This window comes from Dermacentor variabilis, chromosome 2, assembly GCF_050947875.1.
Source record: "Dermacentor variabilis isolate Ectoservices chromosome 2, ASM5094787v1, whole genome shotgun sequence".
In the NCBI taxonomy this organism is placed as follows: domain Eukaryota; kingdom Metazoa; phylum Arthropoda; class Arachnida; order Ixodida; family Ixodidae; genus Dermacentor; species Dermacentor variabilis.
Genome location: NC_134569.1, coordinates 135,487,928 through 135,506,137, shown reverse-complemented (window position 1 = coordinate 135,506,137; position 18,210 = coordinate 135,487,928). Strand labels below are relative to the sequence as shown.

General features: G+C 47.7%; 1 protein-coding gene across 1 annotated transcript in view; it reads left to right on the top strand.

Annotated features, from left to right (window-relative positions):
- Nucleotides 1–16,219: 16,219 nt before the first annotated feature.
- LOC142572740 (tissue alpha-L-fucosidase-like) overlaps nt 16,220–18,210 on the top strand; it is a 34,810-nt gene continuing 32,819 nt past the window's right edge. The window contains exon 1 of the mRNA XM_075682056.1: nt 16,220–16,369. The gene's annotated coding sequence lies outside the window, so the exon portion shown is untranslated. The remainder of the gene's footprint in view (nt 16,370–18,210) is intronic.

Here is an 18,210-nt window from a genome sequence, read left to right as displayed (position 1 = left end):
CAGTTGTTTGAAGTCGGAGGCGATCTCACCGCTGCCAACCAGATGTTTGGATCGCACCGCTGGTACGATCTGTTGGGAACTCGGCGCTGACGCCCGTGGTTGTACCTGGGTCGCAAGCCCCAAGGGTAGCGTTGGCCTGGCGGCCTGGGGTACAACTGGAAGCATCCGAAGGTCTCGGCAAAGCATGAGTCGACTGGTAACAACAAAACAACTTGTTTATTTTAACATCTCAGAGAGTTGGCGGTCAGGTTGACCGAAGTAGAGAGACGGGAGAGCACTTCACTCAACAGAAGAAATCGGAGCCCTCCTTTTGGCGTCCGGGGCAGCTGTTTTTATACTCTCGCAGTTGAGGGCAAGAAGGAACCCCTCAAAAGACGAGCACGTGAATGTACAATGGGCTAATGGTGACGCACACTGTCGTAGCGCTGCCGTAGCACCATGTCGAGCACGATCTCGTAGCACCCTGTTGTAGCGATGCCGTAGCACCATGTCGAGCACGATCTCGTAGCACCCTGTTGTAGCGATGCCGTAGCACCATGTCGAGCACGATCTCGTAGCACCCTGTTGTAGCGCTGCCGGTCGGGCACAATGACTGTAATGAGAGGATGATCCCTGCTTTCGCAGCGCCTGGTTCTGGCACAATGACTGGAATGCGAGGGTGATCCTTTGCGGTCGCATCGCCGCAGTCGCGCCTGGAAACACCTGCCGATGGGCGTTGCGGCGACGACGATCGGGCCAAAATGTCTGCCGCCCCGCCGCAGTCGCGCCGGCAAAACCACGTGTCGCAGGCGAAACGCAACACTGGTAAGACGTGCCACGGACCACGTCAAACAATTAAAAAGAAGCTTTTTGTCAGCTATCCTGAACATTTTGGTGTAGAGCTCAAAGTGAATTAAAGCGAATTGAATGTTTACAGTGCTATGCAGAACTTATTCATTGAAACTTGCTGACAAATTTATTTAATTTTGCAGTTTTCTTTATTTATGTGTCATATGTTTCGGTACTTGGAAAATTTTTCCTTAATTAAAAAAAATCATTTTGCTCATGCCATTCTGGCTCCTAAAGGTTTCTTTTATGCTCTCTCTTTAATATTTGATAGTTTCATGGATTCATTCTAAATTAAGAATGTCTCAATTTTTTTTTTTCATAACACTGGCCGATTCTCGGCAGATACCGCACAGGGGGTGTGTGCCAGAGTTCACGCGACCGTCGTTGTCGTCATGTTCTCAGCTGTGACCTGAATTCTATTTGTTTTTAATTTTTGTACTTTTATATTATTTATTACTGATTTGATGTGACTTTCCTCATTTTATTTTAAGAAAAGAAGGCATTGCGGGCTATTGAGGGTTACCATGGTAGGCCGGAAAACCTACCAACATTACCAATCTCTCATAAGCATAATTTACTTAAAGCAAACCATGTTTACATATTTCGCCTGGTACAGTACATCCATCGTAGTCGTTTGCATTCCATTGCTCCAAACCACCCTCCTACTAAATACCCCCTTCGGCAACACAGAAACTTGGTCCCTAAAACGCGGTCAAATTACGGCAAACAAAAACTCGATTACCAGATTCCAGTCGTTCTCAATAACCCATCTTTAAGTGTCATGTTTGATCTCCCTAAGAACAAATTTTAAATAGACATGAAAAAGTTACTAATCAGCACTGACTCAATATAACTTGTTTTTTACTTAGCGAAGCATCTCTTGTTTTCGTGTCAAGATGTTTGTGTGTGCGTTTTCTTTAGCGACCTCATGGCATATTTATACACTGCCTTTAATTTATGGAACACTGTCTTTGTATCGAAAGTAATATTTTTCCTGGTAATACTGTCGTTTGATGCAATGTATTTTGTTCACTATCATACTATGTTAATATTCATTTCTGTGTAACTCACTGCTGTATCGACTGTTTTGGGGAACTGTGACCTCGTCAGGCTTACCGCCTTTTGCCGCAGTTCCTTCTTTCATCTTTGAAGGAAAAATAACCTTCAACCTTCAACCTTCAGATCATTCTACGTTATTCAATGCTAATTCCATAGATATTCGGAAACTTATGCTCCATATTATTTTGGGATAATCCACCCATTTCTTGCCCAATCCCCCCTTGTGGGTAGGAGCCACACACGTGATACGCAACAACGACAACAACAGCTGGAAGTGAAGCGCTTGGCCCGCCTACAAAGTCCGCGGAGCACACTGACGAGTGAGTACTTGCGCTTATCATTTGAAGCGGTGCGGTAGAGCAGCGATTGGGGAGGGCAACGCACGACACGTTTACAGATTAGCGTTTGAGACACGGACAGCAAAATTTAGTTTGAAAACGCTTGGAGCGAGGCAGCTTTCCTCGAGCCTGACCCTTCGCCAGGAGAAAAGGAAGTGGAGGAAGGTGAACGTGTTGTCACGGTAAGGACGGACGACGTGAATAAGTATGCAACCACTTGTCAGTTGGACCACATGTCATATCATCGCAGCCGCGATTCGTAATTTTCGCTCCTGCGCAAGGTTGAAAGTAATGCGCGGATGGCTTTGCAAACTCGATTTACAACCTGACCACGGTTAGAACAGGGCGTTTTCAGTCAGCTGCGACCGCTCGCCAAGTTCGGACGAAGCAGCACCCGACGCCTGCCTCTCTGGCGCGCTTAAATTGGAGGCACAGGCAAAGGACGTGGTGCGTTCTCTCGTGGCCAAATGACACCATTTTATGGCGCCTTACGCGCAATAAGTCGCGCGTTATGACAAGAGCACCGCTCTCCTTATCGGCATGTTGCTCTCATACGCAAGCTACACGCTTACTACGGCATCTTATACCGCGGCGGTCTTTGAGCCGCATCTCTGTCATCGTTTTCTCCGTATTTTTCTTGCATACCAAAGCTTATAAGTGCATTGAAGTACCCCCCCCCCTCCCCTTCAGACCCGTTTGTTTCCCAGTCACTGAATTGTCCATGTGACACGATTTTGTACTGGGACGTTAATCGATGATTTTGTAAGCGACTCTTGCCCGTTTAGGCACAAGCCCGTTGACATAAAGCCAGTGTGGCAGCTGTTATGTTATATTTCTGCCCTGCCTAAAAAAAAAGCGCTCACATAATTTTTTTTTCCTGATTGAAGTTATTGAATGCAGTTTTGTGCTGCAATATACGTATACTGGCTAATCGCAGCAATGAAGAAAATTGCTCTTAAAGCCCAGCGTCCCCTCAAAGCACGAAGAGGTCATGATTTTCACGCAAAGCCAAGCGTTGCGAACGCAACGTAGTGTTGTCGTTTGCAACTCCGGTCTACACTTTCTCATCCATAGAAACAATGCGATGCTACACTTCACATATTGCACTTATGTAAAGGAACATGTACATTGTTTTCCCTCCTGTCCGTGTCGGTCAGGTAACACTTGATCGCATTGAATCCTGCGACATTTCACTGCTCTCCTGTGCACTTGCATGAATGCAGCAGTAAAGCATCGCTTTCTTTCCGCGTAGAATTCACGCACAGCCGACTTCAACTGGCCCGAGTCGCAGGCTCATGTGTTACACCGCGACAACCGAACTCGTCACAGCGTTTCCGCCTTTTCGCGACAATGCGAGTGCATGTGCTGAGGCAAGGCTCGCGCGAGTTGGTTATTTTTCGCTGTTATTTGATACGTGATTCTGAACGCGTGTGAGGGCCAGGGTACGACGAACGGAAAATAAAGACAGCGTTTTTTTTTTCAGAATTGCAGAAATATAACATAACAAAGCGTACAGGATGCATAAAATCATGCTGCGTCAACGAAGTGCTCTCCTCTCTTATAAGACCGAAAAAAGTTTTCATGTTTGGTTACTGAGCGGACGCGCATTCCACTTACGTATCGTTACGGCAAAGAATACGTAAAAACATCCTTTATTTTTTTTTTTGTAACAAAGCTCGCGAACTGCACATTCGTATTAACTGAACTTGTAAGTTGTAATCAAATTTAAGACAGACTCTATACCACGTATGTAACGAACCATTCGTCACGATAATTTGGTGTACGAAGGCGTATGCACGTTGCTTGCCTTCCATTTTGCGGGAAATAATTATTGAAGTTTAGGGACGTTCAACTGCACAAATAACCCGCCGTGGTTGCTCAGTGGCTATGGTGTTGGGCTGCTGAGCACGAGGTCGCGGGATCGAATCCCGGCAACGGCGGTCGCATTCCGATGGGGGCGAAATGCGAAAACACCCCTGTACTTAGGCTTAGGTGCACGTTAAAGAACCCCAGGTGGTCGAAATTTCCGGAGTCCTCCACTACGGCGTGCCTGATAATCAGAAAGTGGTTTTGGCACGTAAAACCCAATAATTTTTAAACTGCACAAATAAATTTCTAACACCTCGCAGGATCCATATTTGTTCGTCGTTGTTTACGGCTAGGACGCGACGATAATTATCGCAAAATACCAAGAGGGACGTTGGTTCCTCGCACGCTTTCTCAAATTCCTTATTCGCGCTTCGCGTATACACATGCACGCGCCTTCGAGTTTCGCGTTTCTCGCCGACGCGAAACTCTGTGCACGCGACTTCACGCCACGTTCGCAGCGACAGCGCGTTCCACAATGGCTCCAACGCCCCCCATTGTTTGCACAACGCGTTCTCGTCTACGAGCTCGCGGCACCGCAAAGTCCGGATGACGTACGGAAAGTGCCGCGCGAGCTGCAGACAGCGCACCGTTTCATCGTCACTGCGTAACGGGCCTGACTCACTACGGATCCGCCGTTCACACAGACGCGGCCCACGCGAGCGCGCGACGTTTCTCACATCCGCTCGCGTTTACGCGCGGATGCACAATGTCGTTCGTTGTTTGCTCGGTGGCGAACCTTCTCCTCGTCTGGGGCGTAGCAGGCGCAGCCGCAGCACATCGTTGCGAAGCGTCACATTTGCCGAAATGCGGTGGCAATTCGATGACGCAGTGCGGATGTGTCGTGGATGCGCGACATCAACTCGGGACTGCTATTCTGCATATGCGGGGTGACAATTTTTCTCAGTTTTCCGGAATTGTTTTTAATATCGCCCGTTGCAGATATAGCGTAATTGTAGTCCTTGAGCTCGATTATTCGGAGAGGCGGACTTTATTACTTGCCCGAGAAATCGAGACACGTATACGGCTAATTAGAATTTAACTAATTATAACTTCTTAATTAATTGCCCCGGGCGCACTGCAACCTACGAATTGTAGCTGATGAGTTTGCGAGGGTATCCGCTTAGAATTAATTTCCGGAATGAGAGCAGTTTGGGGATACGTGCCATCAAACTCGCCGCAAAAAATTCACTGTGGTTCGACTTACTTTTTTTAACGAAACGCTCTTTTATGCACTGAAGCACAGAAGTAACTAGAACGCCCGTGTATTTCGTCCCACATTTCGGGAAATAACATCTCGCAACTGGTGTCATCCTGAAGATTCATTTGAAATGGATATGTCTTGCAAACTCACTGGCTGCAATTCGCAAGTTGCGACATGCGCCGTAATATAAGTAATTAGGAAGTTAATTGGTAATTTTTTAATTACTTGAATATGCGTTTCGATTTCTTAGTCTAACAATGTCCGCCCTTTCGAATAATCCAGCTCAAGGACAATAATTATGCTATCTGCCACAGGTGATATTTACAAACTCTGTAAAACTTATAAAAGATCGCCCCGTACATGGCTGAACATACGTAAGATTGTAGCGCAAGGGTAGCTATGGCCTCATGGTTACCACAGTTTAATTGCTGCAGGAGGATTCCAGCGAGACACCTAATGGCCGTTTTAGAAACAAAAGGAGGCAGTCGGTTTCTCTGCTTGTGAACAAGCTCGCGAACAACAGAGCTGACTTTCGAACGATTTTATTCGCTGTTCACAGCGTGTTCAATTCTGGTGGTTGGTGCACCTTGTTAGTCGGCCAATTTTTAAACAGCGCGACACATGCAGGCCACGGCAAGAATAATCGCAGGACAGAGCCCCGTGTCCTTGTAGGCCGGCGTCCAGCCTTTATCGATCAAGGAATATTTCCTGACCAAGGTTGGACTCCGGTCGATCAGATTCAGTGCTTCTATTCTTTCTGTATCGTATACGCTGCGCTGTTTAAAATGTTGCTGTTTATTCACTGACTTCATTTTTTTCTTCAATTTGGTCATTGGGATGCTTAAGCGCGTTGGTCACGTCATAGTTGTACCACCGAAAGTTGATTTCCAAAGTGGGAAAGTAAACAGACTCGGCAGCTGCGAAATTGGAGTCGACGCGCCACGACAGCCGGCGTCCAGGCCGCGGAGATGAGGTCCGTTGGTGATCTCCGTCCGATCCTTGGGTGCCCCACAATGTGGAGGGAAAGGCGACTGCGGCGCGTCGCGTCTGCGAGGCGGCTCTCGGCTAAAAAAGCCACGTTTCGTCTCGCCTCGTGTTCCGCCAATGTACGGAAGACGGGAAACGCACGATTGTTTCAGTGCGGCAGGAATGTCCGCCTTTGTTCTACGGTGCGTCTGCGCACGGCTGATTTCCTCTCTCTCTCTCTCTCTCTCTCTCTCTCTCTCTCTCTCTCTCTCTCTCTCTCTCTTACTTATTGTTGTTTCTTGTCAGCGTCGCGCGTGGCGTTTCCACCGGAGCAAAGACGTGTGCAGCCGTCTGAGCTACGTCTTAGCTCAGCGCAGCGTTTTCAACAGAAAGTGCACCGTTTGCATGCGTTCTGGATGCCTGCGCGCATGCGCATCTAATCACTTGCGAACATAAAGCAATTCATTGCTCTAAACAAATGCCGTGAAAAAACAGGACACCCCAGAATTAATCGCAAATAGTGAAAGGTGTCCAAATCGCATTATCCCAGCCGCAGCGGTGGCTCAGTGGCATCCGGCGTTATGTTGCCGAGCACGAGGTCGCGGGTTCGCTCACACGACGCGGCGGCGGCCTAATTTTGCCATGCGCTATATGGAGAAAAACTCTCGTGTACTTAGTTTCAAGGGCGTTTCAAAAAAAACCCGAGGTCAACAACAATCCGGTGCCGTCCATTACGGTGATCCTCACAGCCTGCCCACTACGTAGTTTCGGCAAGTTCAATCCCGCAATTTAATTAAAACTTCTATCGCGCCCCTAAGCGACCGCGCCGACGAAGTCACAGACTCGAAGGTCGCACTTTAGTGCACTGCAGACGCCGCAACTGACTGCAGGAGCTGGCGGAAACACGTCACGAACTGCCATATCCTGGACGACAGCTCTACCGAAGAAAAGCAGCTATGCCAATTCGTAGCAAAATCCGAGTATATTGCGCGGGATTCCAGCGGCAGTTGGACAAGCGCAGGGCCAGAGTCTACCCTACAGCAACCGTTGCAGGAAACGCCACGCTTTACGCATGGCCTCCGAGATCGCGCGCGCGCGGCTTCGGAGGATACGCTCTGCGTTACACGTTGCGCACGTTGCTATTACTGCCTGTTGCTATTCCATTTAGACCCGAAAACAGCGCCGAGTGCGTCCAGTTTCGTAACTGATGGTCGCGGCCTGTTCTCTACACTGAAACGCCGCGCATGGCGTCTCATAGCGTGAATTCAAACGGAAAACTGCCGCAAGCATTCTTTTTAATTCAGCAAAGCCGAGAGATAAGACGGTCCGTTAAGAGAACTGGCATTAGCTGTCTCGAAAATTGTTCCGTGCTTCTTCGGCTTCGTGTTTGTTCCGCAACTACTACGTCGTACGCATGCGCACTGTCGCACGTGTATATATATATGTGGCAAGCCCCTTTTAATTTCGCACAATATTGGGCGGAGATTGGTTAGTTAACTGTAAAATGCTAGTAAATACTTTTATGTGCAAAGGCTAACACAAGTTTTTTTTTTTTTTTTTTTGTAAGTGGGGTTGTGCTTTGCACTGCGCGCTATTGTTTAGAAATGCGTAATATTTGGGTTGAGCCAGCCATTCGCATTAATTTTCCTCCCAATTTCCTATCTTTCTTTTTTTGCCTGTGGAACAGAGAGAATACAGTATCGAGTATGCAGTATATACAAAGAAAACTTTATAATTACTTAAGTGTGCTAAAAGGAATAAAAGGCTGCAATTTCTTTTTACCCGTGCGTGTACTCTCCCTTACATTTATACTGCACCCACGTATACCCATACCACTCCATAATAAGGGTGTGTTACATCACCGTGACATCAGCGTGACATCACCATGACATCACCATTACATAGCGTGACATCCCTTACCTCCCTCTCTCCACAGCAATTTCCTTAAACCCCAGTAGTGAAAGCGGACGTCCAATTGAATGCAGCATGAAACTACAATAGAAAATACTACACCTTTCTTGGAAGGATGTAGACTCGCAGATGGAAAAAAACTATCCGGGGGACAGCAGGTGGCAGCCTGAATTAGCCGACATTTCGAAGCACAGAAGCGGGGATTCAATTGAAGGTTTTATTGATACAGACGTCCAACGTCTTCAATCAACGCAGGGGCTGTGAGCAACGCCACATAGTGGAGGACTGCAAAATAATTTTGACAACCTGCACTTCCTTGACACGTGATCCGCAAGGCTCGGCACACGATCGTCTCTGCAATCCGACCCTATGTGAAAAGGCGGCCGCCAGCAGGACGCACAGTCACTGAGCTGAGGCTTCTACACAGTAGGTTATCACGATGGACATTGTAGTGACGACTCCGGGTTAATTTCGGCCACTTGAGGCACTCGAAGAATGAACGCGAGCGCTTTGCACTCCGCCCTCGTGAAAATGCGGTCGCCGTGGTCGGAATCGAACAGGCGACCTCGAGCTCAACAACGCAACGCCACAGCCACGAAGCTACTGCGACGGGTCGAACCCGCGACATAGTCCTCAGCAGCGCATCCCGCCATCCGACAGCGAGCCACGGGTGCTAAGTGTACCTATACGCTATACGGATTCGTGAAAAAAGGAAAGACGGCGTCCACTTGAAAGTGGCACGATCGACTCTCTACAACGGAGACCGCCTATACGCGTGTTCCTCGTGCAACCTGATCTGCACACCCCTCGCGCATTCGTCGGTAATGCTCATATCGTGCATAGATACGTGGAGCGGGCGCCGCGCTTTCCGCTGCCGTCGGTCGCGCGCGCCAGCGCACCTTCCGGTGGCGTGTCCGACGTCGCGCGCGCGTGGCACGACTGCTGTTCTGTTTGCTCAGATTAGCGGACGGGCACCGCTGCCGCGGCAGCAAGCCCGAGCGCTTGAACGCGAACGCTCGCTCGCGCGACTTGGCACGCGTCGGCGTAACGCGCCTTCGCTTTATCGCCACTGCTTTTCTCGCCTTATTTCTTTCTTCTCTCTCTCTCTCTCTTTGTCTGCCGAGATCTCCCTGTGCTCCACGTATACTCGCGCGCGCGTGCCGTCTCGCATATATATTCACGTAGATAACGGGTGCTCGCGCACTCGAAACGCGCTGGTAAGCGAGGGCAGAGGCCGTGCGAAAGGGGGCGCGACGGGTTCAACACTCCTGCGTTGGGCGGCACTGTAGACCCGGCGCTGGGATGTGTGTGTGTGTGGTGGAGTAAACGAGAACTATCTGTGTCTTGTTGATTACACCGCACCTAATGAACGAAACGTGCGACGCTGTGCTAGTTGGTTCAACAGATCCCCCCTTTCGAGATGAGAGTATACCTATAGTTAGCCGAGCGCCTCCTGGCCGGCAGACATCTCTACCTATTAAGAAAACCAGCAGGTGCCCGGTGGTATTGGGATTCGAACCTACTACCTCCTCTCCCGAAACGAGTCGAGTGCTGAGCCATTTGGCTATTGCGGATTCACGCACCACATGCCCAAGTCACGGCGCAACACATACCGTATATCGCTTCGTGGCGTACGTTCGCTCCTACTGCCCGTCTTCTTTTCCTGCGTTGTTTTGCCGTCAGAAGCTAATCACTCGGCTCCATGCGCACATCGTGGTTTTTGACACGTAAAACACCAGAATTTAGTTTTGATGTGGACTCATCCTGATGTCGTCAAATTTGTTAAGGACCTGTGCGAAGTTTTACCACATCGATACCTCTCCCATTGTCATATAAACATAACGCGAGGCACGAGAAAGTAAAATTTATATTCGTGCTCAAGACGGCGTTTTCGTCCGCGTAGTGTCACGTTATATAGAAAAATACAAGCCTAGCATGTAATGGTGCCGAAGACAAAGCCGAGCAGTAGGCAACGACATGTGGCCAAAAAAGTGAGGTTCATTTTGCCTGCTGAAATACCGGAGTAATGACACGGTGGTCGTCTGACAAATAGGTGACCCTGAGCATCGCCGTTATTCGAGATGTGCTGCTACTTGAAGCTGCTGCACCGGAAAATTCTACTGCAAAAGCATTGTAGGTCCCACGAGGCAGAAAATCCGGCGTGATCAAGCGATGGTTGGAATAACATGGCCGACGGCGCAAAGAATAAAAACGCATCAAAAAGACTCGGATGGACGTCAAGTTCCTATGAACGAACTAAGTCAACGGCTTCGAAGAGAAGATTTCATGCATTTAGGTGAGAGTCGAACCCGGGCACGCTTCCCCCCACGCCACGGTGAGTCCACGGTGCCGGCTGACTAAAGCTGTGCCCACTAAATGTGTCATTGCACACGTCACGTCGTAGTCATTTGTGGCCTTAGTAATGTGAACTGAGGTGGAGTAAAGTGAATTAAGGTGAAGTTGATGAAGGTGAAATAAAGCGGAGCAAGGTTGATTAAAGTGGATGAAGGTTGGTACCAATTAAAAGCAGGTGGATATATATATATATATATATATATATATATAGAGAGAGAGAGAGAGAGAGAGAGAGAGAACAACTTTATTGAAAATACCTGCAGAATGCAGAATCGGTTAGGCTCCCTCCACGGAGGGAGGACAAGCTTTTATCGCGACGCGGCCACTACGTTAGTCTCGTGCGTTGTGCTACTCGAGGTCTTGGTCCCTCGCTACTTACGCTACTTCCGGATTAAGTTTGTTACAAATTAAAGTAAGGTGGAATAAGGTGGATTACTGTAGAGCTGCGAAGGACTAGCGGCAATGTAAGACCTCACGTATCATGGACGTAACCAATTAATTTGAGAACTCAAGATGATTGCGCATTCAAATCACGTAAGGATACTTAGGCGACTGTCAATTTTTTTTTTATTATTACGATCAAATGTTTCCCCCGACCAATGGGCTCTTCTTGTGGCGCCCTACATACAAGCAACAAGAACAATTAGTACCAATGTCAGAAAAACCAAACACCTCGCCGCGGCAATTCGAGCACCGTCACCGCAGAGTGCTTGCGATTAGCGGTGTTCAGGCGTACCGAAGTGGCGCCCCGATTATGATTTGCAGCGCTAGAAAAAAGAAAGAGCAGGCATTGTCATAAGCTCCCCAGTGTTTTAGAGGTCCGCTGTTCGCATGAGTTCTTACTTACAATACAACTTGGCGTTTAGTTTATTGGTTCAAGGTGCAGTTCGCACGCCCTGTTCCACAGTTGTGTTCACCTGTTGTGGAACCTGATCTACATAATGTCGCCCACATGAACGGTATGGTTGCATGCGCATATCACAATATATGGCAAGCGAACCCAAGTAGACGCAATATAGTAGTAGAAGTTATACGGTTCTGTGGTATTGTGAAAACAGCATTCTAGGCTCAGTTCCCAATCGGCTGTTGATACTTTTCTGGCATTCTGGCCTTTGTGCCTGACACACAACTGTATAACCGAAGTACTATTCTATCGAAGAAGTAATGTGTGCTTTGAATAAGTAAACCTGTCACAATGAGAACTAGAAATCAAAACAAAACAAAGAAATAAATAAAGAAAGAAAATCATTAGTGTCTGCTTATGTGTTACGACCTTTAGACCATCTCGCTATACCCGTAGTTGGAACAGACTTATCGATTGAGCGCAGCAGTCTTCCAGACCTGTAGGCAAGTTTCTACGGGAGTATCGCAAAGCTTGGTTGCACTGCGGCGGTCCAGCGTGTTGCCGTGGGGTCAAATTTCGGTCGATTAGGCGATAAGCTGTGCTAGCCTCGCACCGTTTGCTTGATTCCTCGTTTGTTCGTTGGTTCCCGAAAGCAAAACATACAAGCGCAAATTTAAACAGACGATGGTCCCAAAGTCTAAGTCTATACCGGGAGCCCACGTTAGTGCAGCGACAGGAAACAATAGTAATTGGGACAAAATTGAATGAGAAACGCTATCAACGAAAAGAAAGCTAAGAAGGGAAGAAAGAAATAAAGCAGCATACATTTTAACCACGCCATACGTTTTACGACGTCGATCCAGCCTCGTACACTGTAAAGGCGTCTCTCGCCTATAAAAGGAAGTGGCACCGGTATTTGCATCCTTATTTCCCAGCAGTCTTCGTCGTTAAAGCGTCTTTCATTTCTCCGTGGTTAGCGTAACTCGGTCATTTTTTGTTTCATTCACATTCCGGCTGCGCTTTACAGTTCGTCGAACCCCCAAGATGCATGTTGCCCGTAGTGCCCGAACGCACAGACGCCCATATAGCTGTCACGCAACTTCCGTTTCTCCACGAAAATGTGAGATATCTGTGTCGGGCATCCGACAAACGGTGGGAGTTGTCCGCACAGAGGTGTCGCTGGCTCACCTTTGACCCCCGTATAATCCCAAACATAACGCGCACCCTTGTGTCGAACGATAAAAGAAATCGAATTCGAACAGCGAACGCGTTGATTCCTACAGGACGAGTGTCTTATTCGAATTGCAAGAGAACCCAGCAACAGGGATTGATCGACCTCGATAATGCGCGTACTGACAGTGTCACTCGCGCTTGCGTTCAAAAAAAAAAAAAAACGTGTATATCGACAGCTGGCCTTATTAGAGACTAGTACGCCCGTGCGCGCACACCCTTGTGTACAGCACTTTGCGGAAGTGACTTAATTGGGGTCGGTTCGAGGCAGGACCCAGTTTGGAGGTGCCGCACGGTTCCGCTTCCGCCACCCTTGAATACAAGCCGGACGGAGGAGGACGACGACCGCGAAACCGGCAAAAAAAAAAAATAAGAAATTCTTTTGTCGCTCTCCTTGTGTTTGATCACGACCCACGGTCGACAGGAAATGAAAAAGGAAAAGAAAGAAAAACCACCTCGCTCCCTTAAGGGTGCTGCTTTATCACGCGGCTAACATCCTTGTCCTTACGGAGCAAGATCGAATCGCTGACGAGGCCAAGCGAAGCTTTCTTGTCTGCCGACTTTCTGTGGCGAGTAAACGTGACGACTCGAGAAATTGCATGAAATAGACTTTGATAGATATATCACTGTCAAGCTCTCGTGGTAAAGCGCAGTTTTCGACTGCACCTTCTTTTATCGCAAGCGGAGTATTGACCTCAGTGTCATGTGCAGTAAAATGTGTTTGTTTTTTTTAACATAGGAAAGGTGTTTAGCCGTGGAACAAACCAGTCGCTTTTAGGGTGAAATAACTTTACTATATTGAGCACCTTGAAGGGACAGCGCAAGACGATTCAGACACAAAGCAGGAGAGACGGGACAGCGCTGAATTCGCACCTAATGTTATGAGAACGCACACACGCACGCACATACTTGAGTACTACCACATATGCCCACGTGCTCTCCCATCGGTGGCGTCAATATCAGTGCACAGGCAAACAGCAAGACCCTGTAATCTAATGTTATAGTAAGCTCATGACATTTTTATCATTTTTTCTTTACATTTCATTGTCATTGGATATTTTGTTTGCCTTTTCTCTTAGTCGTTTCCGCTGCCCCTTCGAGATCTTCAACCAGTATCAACTCACCAAATGTCGGTTCTTTTACTATGCATCTAGAAGGAATAGAGGAGAGTGGAAGTTCTTTTGGCACCATGTGCCATTGTTGACATAAGGCTGATTGATTCACGGGGAATAATGTAAAATAACAAATCGAGAGAGTGAGAGAGAGTGAGGGAGGGTATGGGAAAGCAGCTATATTCACCACCGTGCGGATCACCACTATACCATGATGCTCTGCATAATGAGGTGGACGAGGATTTCTTTCAAAATTTTCTTTTCAAGAAAATGCTTGCTACGTCTTCATCGTAGGGATACGTTTCACCAGAACTGTTTGTTCGAATAGCTGCTGCCTACTGAAAGGCATGTTTTTTTTTTTTTTGGCCACCCGTGGCGTAGTCTATGTGTATTCTTTTTGTGCGTGTTTTAATTTGCAGCAAAAACATATCTTTGGCCGTAGGGGATGTAGCGAAGTAAACAAGGACAGGCTGACGTGAAGTGTGGGAGAGAGCACATGCCAGCAGGTCTCACGCTGTCCTTCTCTTTGTTTTAATATTGTTGTTGGTGAGAAACGTCTTCCGCCAAGCTCAGGAGATTCCTCCTTTTCTAGTGCACAGTGATCGAATTGCAGGCCCGGACCCAACACCTATCGCTAAGCTCGCTTTAATCTTAAGATCGTTCAAATTTCTGTCGTGTCGTTGTGACCTAGAAAACGGAGCATGGCACAAGGCCACGGAGAGCCGTTATCCTGTGGTCCTTTCCCTGCAAATCGTACCCTGTCATATCTCTGAATCAATTCATTAAACACTGACCCCAGTGTGATAATAGGGGAAATGACTAAAAGTCTGAGGAATGTTTGACGAAGGTCGGAGCCCCTACACAGAGGCATTTTCTTCGTAGTCATTCATATGTGCAGACAGTATTATGGCAAGAACAATGACAACGGCAAAATAAAGATGAATGCACACACAATCGAAGTATGATACAATAACCTTGAGATAAGGCAAACAGTGGTTTGCTACAGACTCTATAAGAATGCGAGTTTTAACAGAGAGGGGAAATTATAGCTGCCTCGTATCTCTCTCTTACCTCGTTGCTATCGCCTCTTCGGCAGGCAGACTGAGCTTTCTGCATTTCCACCTACATAATTACGCTGACAGGGTACTCGTTTTTACCTGGCGTGCATTGGATCCCACGTGGAAACACCGACACCTCTTTTGGTTAGCTATTGCACAGCATAAAAGTAACCAACTGCCTTGTAGGAAGTTCTTTATTTCTGTGCTCATTTTACTCGCAGCGGTTCGTCTTAATTGCAGGAGATCGTACAGGAACAAAAACATCACGGTGATTCGGTATCTACGCTCAAGGCTATAGGTACTTTCTAAAACAAAACAATTCACGCTTAGAAGTCGGCCGCACGTTTCATATCGTGTAATACGACAACGCTTGAGGTCACAGAAGCTGTGAGTGGACATCCACTGACCTCGAACCTATTTGTTCGGCACTGTAACATACAGTCTCAGTTCTTATCTGAACGACAGTTGGGCCCAGTCTTCTTTGCAACTATTCAACGGATTTCTTTTTTCGTCTTTAAGAGGAAGCTTTAGCTCGGGTGCTCCTATCTAAATACATGTAAAAGGAGAATTCGTTTTTCTCGGCAACCACTGCACCAAATTTGACCAGGTTTGTTGCATTTAAAAGAAAGACTTAAAATCTAGTGACTGTTGGTTTCGAATTCTCGAGTTAGGTCGTGAATATTTTACTAAAAATTGGCAAAAATCGAAAATTTTCAGAAAACAAAACTATCACGTTTACACCTCTGTAACTCGACAACAAAAAATGAGAATACAATTCTGTGGATTCTATCCAATAGTGCATCTAAAGCGGGCAAAATTGATATGTTACTCATGAATATAGAAAATTTTAGCAGTAGGGAAATGCAACTTTTGCAGAACCCTTGTAACAAACGTAATAAAATCACGTAAGAAGTAAACTGACACATCAAATTTGTCCGCTTTGAATGATCTAATGGATGGCGTTTACAGAACCGCGATATCAGTTTTTTATGCAGAGCTATGAATTTGTAAACTTCGTGCTTCTATTTTTTTCAGACGGTCAAATATTTGAAAATATTTTTAAGAAAATTCAAGCCCTAAATCGAGATTCCGCTTCCAACAGTCACTAGAATTTAACTTTCTTTTTCAAATGCAACAAATTTCATTAAAATCGGTCCAGGGGTTATCTCACAAAAACGTTTTTGCGTTTTACATGCATTTGAATAGGCCGCGTCGGAGTTGGGCCCGAGCTAAAGCTTCCTCTTAAAAGGCTACATTAATGCAAGTCAAAGTAAAAAAGATTGCCCTTGGTCGCTACACCCCACGTGCTGTTTTCGAACTAAGCAAACGCAAGGCCACGTCGTATTGCTAACAGTTGTTATGAACCGGTCCACCTGCATACCATTCGCATTCGCACAGCAGCTGTCTTCTGTAATCAGCAGTGCTTGCGAATATGCGCGTTGTGCCAGAGTCAGTTGACGGAACTTCAGACAGCGCTTATATAACATCACTCTTGTGCACGGTACAAAAGCTTGATGCATAGACCACATAGTTCATTATCGTAGGAAACTCTGTGGGAACTCTTCTCAACGATTATCAAGCCAGTCAACTCAGCCCAGGTGACGTTTCCTATTGTGTTCGTTAACCACTTCAGCAGGCCATCTTACCTCTCTAACAAATTTTCGTTTGTATTATCGACTCACGATGCCCCTTTGTTTTGGCCATAACGTAAATTATACGACCCAACATGGAATGCTTGCATAGGCTTGCGACTCTCGGTCTTGCAGGCATCAAGACCGAGTGTATATAAGCTTGGAAAAAGATACAAACAATAAGAGATGCGCATCAGCGGTCAAGTGAAGTCGTTGATAGTCATTCGTTCCTGTCATCAAAGAACGTGCGACTGCATCCGCCTAATAGACTTTTCTTTAATGCGAAAGCATCATATGCCCAGATTGAGCGAAAATCCGTCGTATTCGGCGTGACCGAAAGATGGCACCGAAAATGGCCGACGGCGCAGAGTAAAAAACACGTCAAAAAATCCTCGGCTTGGCGAAAAATTTCTCGGGAAGGTCTCTGTAGAGGAAAGGAAGTAAATTCATCGGTTCTAAAGGAAATGTTGGTAAATTTCGGCCTCGGTGGGAACCGAACCTAAACCTTCGAGGTGAGAAACGAGCACACTTCCCCGACAGTATGGCGGCTCCACGGCTCAGGGTGACTAAATGTGTGCCTAGTACGTGCGTCATTGCTCACGTCACGTCTCAGCCATCTGGCTGACTAAAGGTGAGGCCTAGTGCGTCGGTCATTGTGCACGTAATGGAATAGCCAATGGGGAGGAAGTGGCACCACGTCATGAGTGCATAACATGAGCGCGTTCAAGGTCCATACAAACGGTATAATGCTTCTGCATTACCAGGCGTACGTGTTAAAGTGTGTCCACTGAATTTTAACGCGACAACGTTAAGGAGCTCGTGTCGCAGAAAAGCCGGTGTCGTCGGCGTTGGCCGTGAGCGATAAATCCCGGGAGGCACTTCATGAATGAAAAACAACTTGCAAGATGGGCTGGGTGGGAACCGAACCAGGGTCTCCGGAGTGTGAGACGGACACGCTACCACTCAGCCACGAGTTCGATGCTTCAAAGCGGTACAAAAGCGCCTCTAGTGAATGCGGTTTTACCTTAGAAACTTGCCGTAGAAAGTTATACTGCCGTGTATATCGGTACAGAAGTAGCAGTTACACGAGTAGCGAAGTACGTTTCCGCTACATTTCTTCTGCGCTCTGCGCACACGCAGAGCCATCTTGCGGCTAACATAGAAGACCACCTCCTCGCAATGTGCGGCGCTGCCCCGACACGTGGCGCGCCACTTGCCCGCTTCTCCCCTTCGGGCCTCGCGGGGACCGGTGCGAGGATGCCCCACTACCCTTGCGTTTAATAAGTTTTCTCGCTCTCTCCCCTTCCGACTTCACTTGTCACTCGAACCCTCGTGTTTTGGCGACGTGGCTCCTCTTTCCTCATTCCTAGGTGCAGCGTCCGATGCGGCACGCCTCTGACGTGATCGCTGTGCCGTAGCGCGTCTGGTGGGAAAGCGTCCCCTGCAATGTGTACCGAGCTGCTTCCGAGGAGTCATGCGTCTGCGTGGTGCTCCCAAGCGAGATCGAGGATGGTCCCATCGAGGCGTCACCCCATGATCGCGTCGGCCTTCGTGGCGCCTCGCGGCCCGGCTTTCCGGGCCGATCACGACGTTTGGCTCGCGCAGATCGTTTCTCCCTCCGACACACCGAGTTCTTTGGTTCGTTCCGCTTGCTCAGGCGCACGTTTCGTTGCCGCGCCGAAGGCTGCGTTGCTCGGCGCTCACCGCGTGATAGGTGGGTGCAAAGTCCGATGCGGAGCGCATCATAAGTGATCGCAGCGCCGTAGCGCAATGTCTTACACCCCTTGGCGGGGCGACGGGAACGCTAT